Below are 16526 nucleotides of genomic sequence, written 5' to 3'. Positions count from 1 at the left end.
GCTCCGCAATGGAAAAATAAAAGTGAAGAAAATCACTCAGGTGGGTGTAGTTTTATATAACCAATGAAAACTTGTTATGTCAAAGAGGAATAATCAAATAAAACACCTACTACCCATATCTACCACAGAATACTGACAGCATTCTTTTAATATCTATGAAATACAGAGATTATAGTGAATGATAGACAATATCATCATCATTCTAGAGACATGTTTACAACACAAAGAACATCAGAGTAACCTCATTAGAATAGTGAGAGCATTCTAGTGACATACTTACTGTACACAGAACATCCTCCTGACTTCTATAAAATACAGAGAGCTTTCTAGTCAACTCTATAAACACTCTAGTGAACAATATACAATACAAACAATATTCTAGTGACCTACTTAAAATACAGAGAGAATCCAATTGAACTCTATACAGCGCATTCTAATGATCGATCAATATACAATACAGAGAGCATGCTAATGACCAATATACAATACATATAGCAATTTAGAGACAATATACAGTATATAAAGCATTGTCAGGACTGGTAAACAACACACACAGCATTCTAGTGACTGTCAGTGAATATACTGAGCATTCTAGTAAAAAAAACAAACAATCCCTACTCTCTCTCAGAAAATTGTACATATTTTGTAAAGTTACATAACGGTCGCCTGTTGGAATAGTTCTTTTGTATTTTAAATGTGTTACACAGAGAAGGGTGTCCAAGTGGTGGCACATGGAATGGATGTGGCCCTCCAAAGAGTTGTGGCCCCAAGCTTCACTGATATATTCATGGAATCTGCTAGATGGTATAACAGAAAATACCTGGACAACAGTAATAAGGTATACCTCCCAGCAAAGTCCTTCCCCGATCTGTACAACACACCCACTTTTCTATAAAGCTCCACCTATTTCAATGTAAGCTCCTCCCCTTTAGTGGTCAACGAATCAGGACTGTCTCACTGAAATCAGTACACTTGAAAGGTATAATAAATAACACCTATTACTGCAGCCCAGTACGTTACCAGCTCCATTAAAAGTTGTTCTCAGCGATCCAGATTAACCAGTCGTCCAGATTATACCAGCAGGAGGTGCCCAGGGCGGGCACACGGGGTGTCTGTAGCAGCCCAGGGATCTACAGAAGTCGTAGGGAGCCATAGATTTCAACATAGGGAGTAATGATGGAGAGTTAGCAGGTGATGCCACTAGAATCCCCCAGCTCAGGGGAGGCAGATCCAGGGATGACCAGGGGAAACCTGTATCAGTTCTCTCCTACTATCCACCACTATCTAGCTACACTGGATCTCCCAGAAACTGCTCTATTTGTATCTATTGGATCCACGGGAGAGACCACTAAATCTAGGGCACCCCCCCTGTACTATATAGGATTGTAATGTGGAAACAATAAAGGAGAATAAACAAGATATCCAGGTATTTGGTATATCTGTGCTCGGAAGGACTAGGTGATTACATCTTTTGATTAATTAATGGAGGGGTTGGGTACGAAATCCCGACGCAAGAAATACCAACATTTATCATGCTGACCTCAGAATGCTGACAGGGTGAATGCCAACATGACCTACACTGAGAAAATGCCGACAGTGTGATCGGCGCCAGTGACAATGCCGACAATCACAATGTTGACATTAAAGGAGCAATGCCTGTGGGTCCGGTGCTGTACAGCCATCGGCACCGCCTGCACAAGGGTCCGGCGCTGTACAGCCATCGGCACCGCCTGCACAAGGGTCCGGTGCTGTACAGCCATCGGCACCGCCTGCACAAGGGTCCGGCGCTGTACAGCCATCGGCACCGCCTGCACAAGGGTCCGGTGCTGTACAGCCATCGGCACCGCCTGCACAAGGGTCCGGCGCTGTACAGCCATCGGCACCGCCTGCACAAGGGTCCGGTGCTGTACAGCCATCGGCACCGCCTGCACAAGGGTCCGGCGCTGTACAGCCATCGGCACCGCCTGCACAAGGGTCCGGCGCTGTACAGCCATCGGCACCGCCTGCACAAGGGTCCGGTGCTGTACAGCCATCGGCACCGCCTGCACAAGGGTCCGGCACTGTACAGCCATCGGCACCGCCTGCACAAGGGTCCGGCGCTGTACAGCCATCGGCACCGCCTGCACAAGGGTCCGGCACTGTACAGCCATCGGCACCGCCTGCACAAGGGTCCGGCGCTGTACAGCCATCGGCACCGCCTGCACAAGGGTCCGGCGCTGTACAGCCATCGGCACCGCCTGCACAAGGGTCCGGCGCTGTACAGCCATCGGCACCGCCTGCACAAGGGTCCAGCGCTGTACAGCCATCGGCACCGCCTGCACAAGGGTCCGGCGCTGTACAGCCATCGGCACCGCCTGCACAAGGGTCCGGCGCTGTACAGCCATCGTCACCGCCTGCATAAAGCAGTGTTAAAGATAAAACTATCCTCTCTTCCCCCCAAAACACCTAAGAACGTGTACTGGCAGCTGGCGGCAATACAGCTGTCGAACCTGCAAACCACGGGCACACAAAGGGTTTAAAAAAAATGCCCCTCTTCCCAATCAGATTAAGTCTAGTGCTGGTAATAGCAAAACCAGAAGGTCAAAGAGAATGGAGTCCACCCAATTTTACTAGAACCAACACTAGGCTGTGAAGATGGAGTCCACAAAAAATATACAGAGCCTCTTACTGAAAGCATTAGGACTCTAAACTCTAGGTGGGTGTGGGGTAATAAAAGTGTTAATGTTATAAAGACACTAATTTGTGTTGGTGAACTACAGGTACCAGCAAGCCCAGGTTGCCAATAACAGTCTGGGTATGTTTGTACTTGTAATACAACAAGCACCAGCATATCTGTTGCTGCCAGGACATGCTGACACTTGAGGAACCACAAGTGTCAGCACGCCCTGGCACTGAGGACCCGCTGGGACCTGTAGTGCACCAACACAATATGTAAATAAACCAGACTCCTCTTTGAAACCACCACACTTTATTTAAAAACAAAAACATTGATAGTTTACAAAGGTTTCTACATTGTACATAGCAAAACCATTCTTCTTTACAGCAGTTTGTCCGTTTGTAAATGTGGCTGTTTTAAAACTGGCAATAACTACTGTTCAGATGTGAGCAGTCACTGTTAGTCCCACCGCACCACCAGCTGAAGCTTCAGTAATCTCAGAAGGCTCAGGGGGCGGACAGTTGTGAGGTAGAAACCACCATCATATTGTTGTAGAAAAATTAGCTGTTTACAGAGAAATTCAGAGGAATCTGGTGATGATAAGTGTACTGGGAGACAGAAGACACAGAAATGATGAGCGGCAGCGTGATGATAATTTTACTGTAACTGAATGGACTTTCTTTGAGTGCCCTAAATGCCCACTAGGGGAGCTCTACAGTGGCTATATAATTGTGGCCCTCTCCCCTTGTATTAGACATGTCTCCTTACAGCCTATCCTATTCATGCAGAAACAACTTGCAGACCCACCCATTAACTCAAAATGGAAGCCCCTAGCAGGAGGACTGAGACGCCTGTAACGCTGAAACCAGCAGACTGTCAAAATGTTGCTGTAGGACAGAAGCAGGAACTGTGCCAGTTAGGAGAATGCCAGGATCAGGCAATAAGGCTAATTTCTGCAGAGAAGGAGAACATTTCTGTAGCCCTGCTGCCGCCGGTCGCCTCAATGCACCAGGAGGGAGAGGGGTCTTTGAACCTTTTCCTGGTTTCCCAGCACAGTGTCCCACCCGTGTCATTCTCTCTCTTCAGGTTGTGTGTCCTAGCAGGGACCACTAGAGGTCGACTCAGTAAACCCCTCCGTCTGACTCCCTAATAGTAACTTGGGGGTACACCCACACAGTCTCAGGTAACATGAATGACAGATGGACTCTTACCCCAGTCAAGATGTTATCGAGCATATAAAACATGTACATGGATAGCCGGCAACACCAGATACAAAATCCCCGGGTAGACCTGTCCTGAGATTCTCACCCACACCAATGCGTTTCGATTTACCAATCTTTGTCAAGGCCTCTGACAGACGGGATGAGATGTGGAGAGGAACATTTTGATTTTCATTTATGTTTTTATTACAAGTCTTTTAAAGACCTTAATAAAGCCTTTCTATAAAAAGAGGGAATGCAGTATTAATACACATTTTTTCCGTTCTCCTTTATATGCATCGGACTGTGGAGGAAGCATTGATACGATGCAGGTTGTGAGCACAAGGAATGAAATTTATGGGATTATTTGCCATTGAGTGACGTCATTTCTTGTAAGTGAATAGGGGAGGATTACGGAGGAAGTCACAGGTTTATTTGGGGTATTTTTGCATGCTGCATTCACTGGGTGAGAGTGTTCTAAACCTATATTTGAGAAGTCTGTACTATGATAGATTATCTCTTATTATTCCATATGTCATCGTGAGAGAATATAAGAATAATTACTTGGGATTATAGATTGACTTTGAAAACTTGTCTCACATAGAAATATACAGCACGAGAACTTTCCATGGAAAAGTTTTATTACAATTGTTATTCCCTTTCCTACATATTACTGGAAAGACATTATTGACATTTTTACAAAATTTCGGAGACTTTTTATTTGTTGGTCAGTAGCGCCAATCCTATGTTCATTTTGTGTGTTATTATTGTGGACTCATTAGTGGTTCAGAGTCTATATATCAGGGGGCTGCTTGAGACCATGGTCTGTGCTTATTTACCATTTATGTCTCTGTTATATAAATGACAGATAGCACCATACAAAACATTTAAGAATATTATCGAGACAGGAATCCACTGTGGTAATATCTGAAAAATAAGACAATATCTGAATGCAAAAATAACACTGTCAATGCAGTATAAGATGGATAACAATGTAATGAGGACACAGGAAAGGACTCTGAAGCAGGGTAATATAGTCCACTCAGTAGAAGAGTAATATGAGTCATAGTAACTCTGAAGAACGTCAATGCAATAACATGTAACTTGCCAGATAAACAGGACAATGAGAATGGGAGTTGTAGTCACTGCATTACTGTTATGAAGGTAGTAATGCCGTGTATAACACACTGCGTTCGGGGGTAACTTAATACTGCTTGTTGTACCGATGCAGATAAGTGCAATGGAAAAGATTTGGGGGTATATGTACTAAGCTGCGGGTTTGAAAAAGTGGAGATGTTGCCTATGGCAACCAATCAGATTCTAGAAATCATTTTGTAGACTGCACTAAATAAATGACAGCTAGAATCTGATTGGTTGCTATAGGCAACATCTCCACTTTTTCAAACCCGCAGTTTAGTAAATCTAGCCCTTGGAGTTGGAAACAAGCACTACAACATGTATAGGATAATGGGTAAGGATGAGGAGAGGAGTAGTCCCAGCAGGGTAGGGCAATGGGCTCTGAGTGTGGTGGGGTGTTAGGCAGATTACAAAGACCAGATTTGTAGTGCCCTATCAATCTCAAAATAATGTCATCTCATCTGATGATTGTAGATCTCATCTTATTTTTAGAATTAAAAAAACCTTTATTTTCAATAGTTAAATTCTTAAAAACAGTGAAATAACAAAAGTGAAATAGTGAGTTTACAAACTGCTGAGCATACGGACAAATTCTCTTATAATTAATATATATATATATATTCATCTCCTAACCCAAAATTAAATTAAGGTTATTGTCGTATTGTCTTTTGTTATAGCAACAGCTGAAAGTTAGGTTCTGAGTAAATATCAGACCAAGATTATTCACAATATTTGTAGAGGGAGATGCATTTGTTGCACTTTGCTAGACTCGTACCAGAGAGGTATTGTCTGTTATAGTTTATATCCCTAATATATGAAAATATCCATCACTGGCTCAATTTTTAAAATGTAGTTGGTGACTTGCTGTGACGACTATGTAGTATATCTAATGACTGACTGTTATTTTCTGTTGCATTCATGTATGACAATGCTGTATGTAACCTTGTAATGTAATCTCAATGAGTGCTTTGCTAGATGACATGAGTTTGAATTTATGCAAGTGTCATTAATCTGTTGAAATAGCAAGACTTCAAGCGTTCTCTGAAAACCCACCTCGTCAGACAGCTTATAATATTCCTCTACCACCCTCTTAATCTCCCTAGGTTACCTTATTACCACCTGTTACACAAGACATCAACCCTCTGTTCTACATAGTTGTGTGACTGAACACAGCGCACTAAATACTTTGTAACCTTTGCATTCTAGCTGGACCAATGTGTAATATGATGTAGCGTATACCCTTGTGTATCAAACCATTATACCAGACTGTAAGCTTGCGAGCAGGGTCTTCTTACCATATTCACTGTTATTTATTATTTATCCAGGTTTCTTGAATTGTGGGCACAGTATGACGTTTGGACAGAATGTAGATTTCTTTCTCAAGCTTTTGATGTCAATTTGTTCTACATTAGTTTCTCCTGTACTGTCTATTTGTAATTATTGTACTATTTGAATAATTTCTTCATCTTGTGGTGTGGTCTCACGATAATTTTGTTGTACAGAAACTTCACTAGGGGAGGTGTTGGCTGAATTCCAATTATGTGTTGAGGGATATTGAGTTACAGAGTCCTTTTGCTTGAAATAATTATACAAGAGTATTTTCCTTATATAAAGCTGTAAACCTTTTTCTATTTTAAACCGCTCAGGGTTCATTGTCAGTGAAAGAGATAATCCTTTTGACAATATATGATGTTGTGCCTCTGTTACTGTTTTCTTCTGAGAGATTAATCACTCTCAGAGACTGTTCCTGGTCTTTTATCATTTTGACTGTCTGTGACAAGGCTGGGATTTCCTTCACGTTCTCTTGTTTCCTCTTTCTTAGTTTTCTTCCAGACCCTTTTTTTGTGAAGGTATCAGTTATTTGTTTTGTACTTCTGGTTCCCCTTCCTAAAAAATCTCTTTGTGTAACTGATGAATCTCTGGATCTTAATGAACTACCCATTATTTCTCTAACTGATATTTCAATTTCTGATGTAATGTGTAGTTCTAGTATTAAGCCTTAATTTGTCCAGATTCCATCTGGAAACATTATTAGTTTCAAAATCATTTTTATCTCAACTAAATTTTATTTTTTCTTTTATGTCACGGATTGTTCAATCTGTCTAATCTCCTTTTTGCATTTTTCATACCTTTCTGGAATCTGTCAAATTCTTCAAATTTATCTCTCAATTATTTTAGGAATCTGGAACCATGGTGAAGAGACAGGACGAGCAGAAGACAACTGAAACACGTCTGGACTCTCCCTGGATCATGGGCTGATTCTGAACACTCTCTGTTCCTCTGGGCTGGTAACTGGTTTTCTCTTGTCCTCTGGACTGCTACTGAGCTGGTATCTGGCTCTATATTTTCCTCTGGACTGGTAACTGTCTTTCTCTTTTCCTCTGGGTTGGTATCTAGCTCTCTCCTTTCCTCTAGGCTGGTACTGATCTCTCTCTGTTTCTATGGGCTGGTATTTGGCTTTCTATTTTCATCTGGGCTTGTTCTGAGCTCTCTGTTCCACTAGGATTGGTATCTAGTTTTCTCTTGGTTGGTATCTGGTTCTCTCTTGTCCTCTCGGCTGGTATTGAGCTATCTCTTTGCTTCTGAGCTTGTACTGAGCTCTCTCATTTTCCTGGGCAGGTACCTGATTCAATCTCTTTTCCTCTGAGCTGGTTCTGAGCTCTCTCTATTCCTCTGTAATCGATCTGAATACTCCCTGTTCCTGTGGGCTGGCACCTGGCTCTCTCTGTTCCTCTCGGATGGTACCTGGTTCTCTCTTTTCCTGTGAGCCGGTACCAGGTTCTCTCTTTTTGCTTTGGGCTGGTACCTGAGTACTTTCTGTGTGACAGGTACTGAACCACCTAATAACAAAACTCCACAGCAACTGGTCAGTCCTTGGGGTGAAAGGGAACTAAAAATTATAAGCCCTATGACAACCTATTTTCTCATACTCCTTACCAACTTTTTAGCCCTGGTTTCTGGTTGAGGAGTAATAGTGACGTGCCTGCAGGTGTTGCGTGACACTGGGTCTGTTTTCTGCGGACAGAACAGGCCATCCACGTTTCTGTGATCTTTACCCTTTTTGTGGGATATAGAGTAGTTGTACAGTTGTAGGGCCAAGCTCCATATCAGCAACCATCCATTGTCTTCTGCAGAACGTTGTAGCCAACTAAGGGAATTATGATCTTTGACCACGGAGAAATCACGTCCATATAATTATGGCTGCAGCTTTTTGAGTGTCCAAACAATGGCCAGCCACTCCTTTTCAATAGTGTCGTATGATATCTTACGGAAAGCAAGTTTCCAGGATAGAAAGGCTACTGGGTGGTCACAACCATCCTCCTCTACTTGACTCAACAAAGCTCTTATTCCACAGCCTGAGGCTTCTTTTTGCACAATTAACCACCATCAGAAGTCAGGGGATGGTAAAACTGGAGACCGGGACAAGAAATCCTTTAGATGGGAAAAGGTCTGCTCACACTCAGGGGTCCAGGCAATTATTCAGGAGTACTTTTTGGCCATCAGATCAGTCAGTTGTTGGGCAATGGTGCTGTACTGGGGCACAAACCTGCGATAGTAACCCACTGTCCCAAGGAAGGCACGTACCCATTTTCGGTTGGTATAACGAGGCCAATTCAGGGTGCCTAATCCAGGCTAACGCTTGGGCCATATGCTGCAGATATTCCTCCTAAGTCTAACTACAAATATCTATGTCATCCAGGTATGCCTGGGTGAACTCCTAACACCCTGTCAGCACACAGTCTACTGTACACTGAAAGGTGGCCGAAACATTCTTCATTTCGAAGGGTATGGTGGTAAACTGAAATAGCCCAGATGGAGTGATTAACACAGACCACTCCTGTGCCTCCCTGGTAAGGGGTATCTGCCGTATAAGGTCCATAGTGGACACATAGCGAAACACCCCCAACCTGTCTAACAGCTCATCTACGCGGGACATGTGGAATGTATTTGTTACCATTACCGCAGCTTTCTAAAATCTACGCAGAAGCATGTACACCCCTCCATCTCCTCCCCTAGGTGCTTCAAGATGGTCGTGCATGGGGTTAGTTTCTGGGCATCCAGCAGATTGTCACTGCCCTTATTTCCCTGGTGACAGACACCTTTAACCTGTTTATGTGATAGGTACCCACCTGCTTTACTGTTCGATCTAGGGTGATAACGTAATCTACCTGGCCCTGCCTGTAGACACCGGTACAGAGCCCTGCCCATGTCACCTGTAACTTGTGCTTTCGAGCGGGTAATAGCACCACTACTTTCTTGAGTGAAATTTAAAGTTAATATTTGTGTGTTACATGAAAAAACAGTCAGTATTTAACTTATGTGCAAAACAGAATACTAATTTGCACCCCTTGCATTTGCACCCCTTGTTTTGTCCAGGATACTCAAATAAGAAGTTTCTTAAGTTAAGATCCTTAATGAATCAGGCCCTAGTTTTGCAAATCTCTGCCATCTTCAGTGTATTGTTTTACTCACTTTAGGGATTATTTTGACCTTTTCGGAACAAGATCTAATTGTTGGAGATGTTATTTTAGTTCATTTTTTTTTTTTTAAATGAAAAAAACAGACTAACCTCTGAGGGGAGGTTCCCATTAACACTGGAAACTTCCTCCTGGTCCTGAACAATAGGAACTACTTAGAGAAGAATCTGACATATAAAGAATAGATTCTGTGACAACTCAACAAGAAAGAGGTGAGTGCAGCAGATGGAGAGGGGGGAAATATGTGAATGTCAGACATCAGGACACAGGGTCAAAAAGTCACAAAAAAAACTGATTAATTTGTCTGTAAACTGTATTTTAAATATAATGGTTTCTGAAGTTATAATCAGATTTGTAAATGCTGCAAATGACTTTTTGTGAATTTGAAAACACAAAATTTAAAGTTGAAAAAAGAGTTAATTCATTCAAGATAATATTTTACAAACTGATCTATCTACTGACTTATTATTCCCATTTTTTAGAATACTTTGTCATTTCTACTCTAATAGTCTTAATTGACATTGGATGCTTGTGAATATGGCATTAAAAGTAGGATTTGATCTAACTCGACTTGTATGATCTCAGCAACACTGAATCCCAATGGCAAGTATTTGTCGTAGGTCTTATATGAACTTCAGTGCTGTAAACCCACACAAGTATGACTTTGTGAAGGACAATGACTATGACAGGAAGTAGACAGCCCAGCTAATAAAACCAAAATGTTTAACAATAAAAGCTTTTTGAACTTAAGTCATCTTAACGTTATTGTGATAGAATGTGATGTCATGGTTAACACCAAACGTTCACACATCAAACACAAAGAGAAGCCGCTCTTACACGTTAGAATGTGCTGTGGATCTTTTACACCTGTTCCATCAAGTTTTCATTTGTATAGAATAACCCCCACGAGGTCTGATTTAAAAGCGATGTTAGGTGACTGCGTACACCCCGTGGTATAATATCTCCTTTGAGAGGTTCCTCATATGCTAAGACAATAGCTCTTCAATATGCACTGTTAAACTAATTCAGGGATAATTTAATGCAGATCATATAAAGAAATACCAGTATATGTGTGACAGGGTGGAACTCCTATGCATCCAGTCTTCTGTTGGGGACTGGTTGGGCTTGCCTGCCACCGTCCCCTTACTTTCTTCCAAATGCGCCCCTCCTGTCACAGTAGGAGGAGCCTACTGCCACCACTAGGCTCCCACACCGGCACCTAGAACCGCCTCCCCCCGTGCCTTCAGACTCAACAGATGTGTTGATCACTCAGATGCTTACTTAGGACTTCCTATAGAAAAGTTACAAAACCCAAACATGACATACTGTCTCTGAAAACAATACATTTCCATGCAAACACATACCAATATATATAAAAAAAAAAGTACATTTGGAATTGTGTAAATTGGCGCCTGCACCACTAATTGAAATAAATTTCTATAATAAATTATTTCTACATGATCCATCCACAATATATTGCTGATAATATTAATTCCTATAAAATATTGAAACATTATCCCACATATAAATAAGTTAGCCCTAAGGAAGTAATTGAATGATGGCTTTTTAGATCTGGCTATCAAATTATGCACAAAAACTCACAAAAATGTTACTTGTAATCTTATACTATTTCATTGGACACACAATAATTTTACATAATTTCAACTGTGCAGGGTGGCAATGTGGACAATTTTTGAATACAGTTTTGCCAACTTATTTATGGGTAGTTTTGTAAAGGAATTTATCTATACTAATAATATATACTCAGAGGACATCATACTGTATAAAGGTAAAGGGAAAAGATATATGGGCAGCACGGTCGCTTAGTGGTTAGCACTTCTGCATCACAGCACTGGGGTCAAGAGATCGATTCCCGACCATGGCCTCCTCTGTATGGAGTTTGTATGTTCTGCCCGTGTTTGCGTGGATTTCCTCCGGGTGCTCTAGTTTCCTCCCACACTCCAAAAACATACTGGTAGGTTATTTGCCTGCTATCAAATTGACCCTAGTTTCTCTCTCTGTCTGTGTATCTATGTTAGGGCGTTTAGACTGTAAGCCCCAATGGGGCAGGGACTGAATTGAGCAAGTCCTCTCTACAGTGCTGCGGAATTAGTGACGCTATATAAATAGCTGGTGATGATGATGATATTGCTGATATCTTAACTGTGTGAAAAGGGACAATTTAAGCCTTTCCAGGTTTTATGCAACTTATTGAGAATAATAATTATAATTATAAATTCACAGAGAATATTAATGAAAATAGGATCTAAGTTTTTAGATTTTATATTAGACGGGAAGTCAACTGCACTAAGTACTAGGGATTATATAAAACCAGTAAATACAAAACTGGAGTAGGGCAGGTGTCTGTAACAACATATTGCCATAGATTCAGGGGAGAAGTTATCCCGAACACATTATTACTGATGCAGCTGCTATTATTATTATTATTGTTTATTTATTTGGCACCACAAAAGGTCTGCAGCGCCCTACGTGACATTTACAGTAGTACAATAAGCAGACAGCCAGGATCAACACATTATAAAATACATGAAAAACTGAATAATACAAAGACCCGACATACTGATTAAACAAATTACTCAAAGCTTGGTAACGTAGATCAAGTTATTTACAGGGCAGTGAATGAAAGTGACGGTGATGTCTAACGTGAAGTAGGCCTGGGCTCAAGAAGACAGGGCTAGGGAAGCAGGCCTAGAGGTACAGAGCGAGATACAATAGTGGAAGGGAACACCTGGATAGAGGGCCCTGCTCATGAGCGCTTACATCCTCAAGAGATGGGAAATTCACAAATAGGGCGACACCATATGGCGGAGTAGAGCTGATAGCGGAGGTAAAGGAATTTGGAGGAGGGCTAATAGGCTTAAAGAAATGTTTAAAGAGCATGCTTGAAACCTTGAAGAGGAGAGGCTAACCTGATAGGACGTGGGAAATGGTTGGTTCAAAGGGTGGGGAGCAGTCTGGGAAAAGTCCTGGAGGCAGGAGTGTGAAGAGGTAATCAGTGTGGTAATGGGGTGCTAGTCATTGGCAGAGTGGAGGGAGCGGCAATGAGTGTGTGTTTCTATCTCATATCTATCTCTCTCATATCCATCTCCTATCTATATATCTCATTGTGACAGGATGGACCACTTATGCCACCCTGTCTGTTGTGTTTCTGGGCACCGGCTGGGCTTGCCTCGCCACCGCCCTTTCTTTCTCCCAAATGCGCCCTCTAACCGCAGTAGGAGGAGCTTTTGCTGCTGCCACCACTACGCTCTTTAGCAGCACCTAGAACCGCGTCTTTCTGGGTAACAGTCACTGCTAGTGTACCCATTTGCTGGACATCTGGGCTGGTACCACTGACCTATTGCCTTCAGATCAGGGTTGCTGTAGATGGTTCCCCCAGGCCTATCACACTGGCCAGAGCTGCAGGTAGCAGGCAGAGCGTTGGTACTGGATGCAGGGTTCCAACATCAGAACAGCCGGATAACAGATTAGATTTGGTCTAATCTGTAGGTCACAGGAATTACAGCAGGTAAGTAGGCATCAAAGCAGGATCTTGAAGCAGTGATGTTTTATTAGGTCAATTGTCCTAATAAGGACAGTTACACCCACTACTTTAAGGTACTAGTGATCTCAGAAGTACAGATGGAATAATGATACACGGTCAAACAGTGCCCGTTTTTATACAGTTTTGGACACAGCCTGCCAGCCCCCTTTTTTCGACCAGGCCCCAAAATTTCTGAAATATTTCAAAGATTAACATCAGGATGTGAGATGCTCTTTAAACTTATATTTTAATGCAATTTATACTTAATAAAATTTACACTAATCTGTGATATCCTAAATCGTACTGTTCAGAAGTTTCCCTTCACTTTAACAAGGCAGGATAACAGGTAACGACTCGCTACTGTGCTTTCAGGCTAAAAAGATATGTTGGTCACTTCACATGAAAATAATTAATTAGCACGAGGCTTCCTTTAGAAAAGTTAAACAAATCCAATTTCCTCCCCTGACACTGTCTCAAAAAAAAATACAGTGCCTGATTCATTAAGGAAAGTTAAGCAAAAAATTTAGTAAGTTTTCTTACTCAAGTTTTCTGGTACAATACAAGGGGTGCAAATTAGTTTATTATTTTGCACATAAGGAAAACACTGTTATTTCATGTAGCACACAAATACTTGATAGCTTATTTGTACACTGAAACTTAACGTTTATCTAGGACATGCCCTAACCCAATTGAAAAACCTGCCATCAAATTTTAAATTTACTTCCCCCTCCAATGCAACATGGTTTTGCCTTACTTACTTTTTAAGTTTGCTTAACTTTCCTTAATGAATCAGGTCCTACCTGTGTCATTGCAACCTCCTGGTACACTTTACACCAGACTCCTATATCTTTCTATCTCATTATAATCTATAAATCTCTCATATATATATATATTTATTTTATATCTATCTATCTATCTATATATCTATCTATCATTCAATGTCATATCTATCTGTGTATCTCATATATCTATCCAACTATCTCATATCTATCTAACTATATCATCTCTATATATAATATCTATATATCTATCTCACATGTCACTAACTCATATCTATATCCCATATATATCTATCAATCTACCTATGTATCTCATATCTATTTCATATCTATCCATACACATAAGAACCACACCCACAATGAAAGCCCTAGCTTCTATACAGTTATCAGTCTCACAACACAATTTTCCATCCTAATAAATATACTTGAAGTGTTTTTCTAGATAATGTCCAACACTTTACTTGTTGCTTGTGATGTGAAAATCCAGTTATCTGTCATAACCTGAAACAACAGTAACGGGTAATGTTCTCAGCCACGTAGTCACAACAAATACTGGGAATAGGAACAATAATAACCCTAATACACTATGAGGAAGAAATTCTTGTAGTGTTGCATTATTTACCTGTTTACCATGGACATAAATTCTACCTGTGTCATTGTAAATTAGTTCCGGGTACACCTTACACCTGGCTCCTATCTATCTATCTATCTATTATATAAAAGCCTAGTGGCGTGTGTGGAAAAAAAAAAATCAAGCTGCAGCGCCACCTGCTGGGCAGAGTTATACACTGACCTATATATTTCTTGAAGGAGAAGTGACAGTTGGGAGTGGTTGGTGGTTGCCGGGGGTGACAGTGGGGAGTTTTTAACACCTTAAGTAGCTTGATTTGACTAGAATGCATGAGTATCATGCACGGGTTAACTGACCTACTAAATTTTCAGTGTGTGTTGAAAAAAAAACTCAAAAAGGGCTGAAATTTGGTATACTGACATTATTGACGAGTTGAGGGGTCAAACTCATTTTCGTGAGGTCATTTTACCTCATGAACACACGTGTACAGTAGCGGATCCAGGGGGGTGCGATCGGGGCAATCGCCCCCCCCTAGCAGGGGTTTGCTGCCGACAGCTGCACAGTATGTGCAGGTCCGTTTGGCAGTGACAGTGTGCTGCCCGGCTGCTCTGATTGTGTTTTAAACACAATCAGAGCAGCCGGGCAGCACACTGTCACTGCCGAGCGGACCTGCACAAATATTGGCTTTCACAAAGTTTGCTGCCTCAGTGTTTTTAGACCTTTTTGTCAGATGTTGCTATGGTATACTGAAGTAATATTACAAGCATTTCATAAGTGTCAAAGGCTTTTATTGACATTTACATTAAGTTTATGCAAAGAGTCAATATTTGCAGTGTTGACCCTTCTTTTTGAAGACCTGTGCAATTCGCCCTGGCATGCTGTCAATCAACTTCTGGGCCACATACTGACTGATGGCCGCCCATTCTTGCCTAATCAATGCTTGGAGTTTGTCAGAATTTGTGGGTTTTTGTTTGTCCATCCACCTCTTGAGGATTGACCACAAGTTCTCAATGGGACTAAGGTCTGGGGAGTTTACTGGCTATGGACCCAAAATTTCAATGTTTTCATCCCTGAGCCACTTTGTTATCACTTTTGCCTTATGGCAAGCTGCTCCATCATGCTGGATAAGGCATTGTTCGTCAACCAAACTGTTCTTTGATGGTTGGGCAAAGTTGCTCTTGGATGTTTTGGTACCATTCTTTATTCATGGCTGTTTTCATAGGCAAAATTGTGAGTGAGCCTACACCCTTGGCTGAGAAGCAACCCCACAAATAAATAGTCTCAGAGTACTTTACTGTTGGCATGACACAGGACTGATGGTAGAGCTCCCCTTTCCTTCTCCAGACAAGCGTTTTTTGCCAGATGCCTCAAACTATATGAAAGGGGATTCATCAGAGAAAATTAATTTACCCCAGTCCTCAGCAGTCCAATCCCTATATCTTTTGCAGAATATCAGTCTGTCCCTGATGTTTTTTCTGGAGAGAAGTGGCTTCTTTGCTGGCCACCAGGACATTGTCCAAAAGTCTTTGCCTCACTGTGCGTGCATATGCATCACACCTGCCTGCTGCCATTCCTGAGCAAGCTCTGCACTGGTGGTGCCCCGATCCCGCAGCTGAATCAACTTGTCGGGACATTCTTGGGGTCCTGAAGCCTTCTTCACAACTATTGAATTTCTCTCCCTGAAGTTCTTCATGATCCGATAAATAGTTGATTTAGGTGCAATCTTACTAGCAGCAATATCCTTGTCTGTGAAGCCCTTTTTGTGCAAAGCAATGATCACTGCACGTGTTTCCTTGCAGATAACCATGGTTAACAGAGGAAGAACAATGATTTCAAGCACCACCCTCCTTTTAAAGCTTCCAGTCTGTTATTCTAACTCGATCAGCATGGCAGAGTGATCTCCAGCCATGTCCTCGTCAACACTCATCAGCTGGTCCTTTTGTGGCAGGGCTGAAATGCAGTGGAAATGTTGTTTTTGGGGATAAAGTTCATTGTCATTGCAAAGAGGGACTTTAATTGCAATTCATCTGATTACTCTTCACGACATTCTGGAGTATATGCAAATTGTCATCATAAAAACTGAGGCAGAAGACTTTGTGAAAAATAATATTCCTGTCATTCTCAAATCTTTTGGGCATGACTATATATATCTACCTATTTAT

Source organism: Mixophyes fleayi, chromosome 4 (genome assembly GCF_038048845.1).
Source record: "Mixophyes fleayi isolate aMixFle1 chromosome 4, aMixFle1.hap1, whole genome shotgun sequence".
In the NCBI taxonomy this organism is placed as follows: Eukaryota; Metazoa; Chordata; class Amphibia; order Anura; family Limnodynastidae; genus Mixophyes; species Mixophyes fleayi.
Note: the sequence above shows the minus strand (reverse complement) of the source record.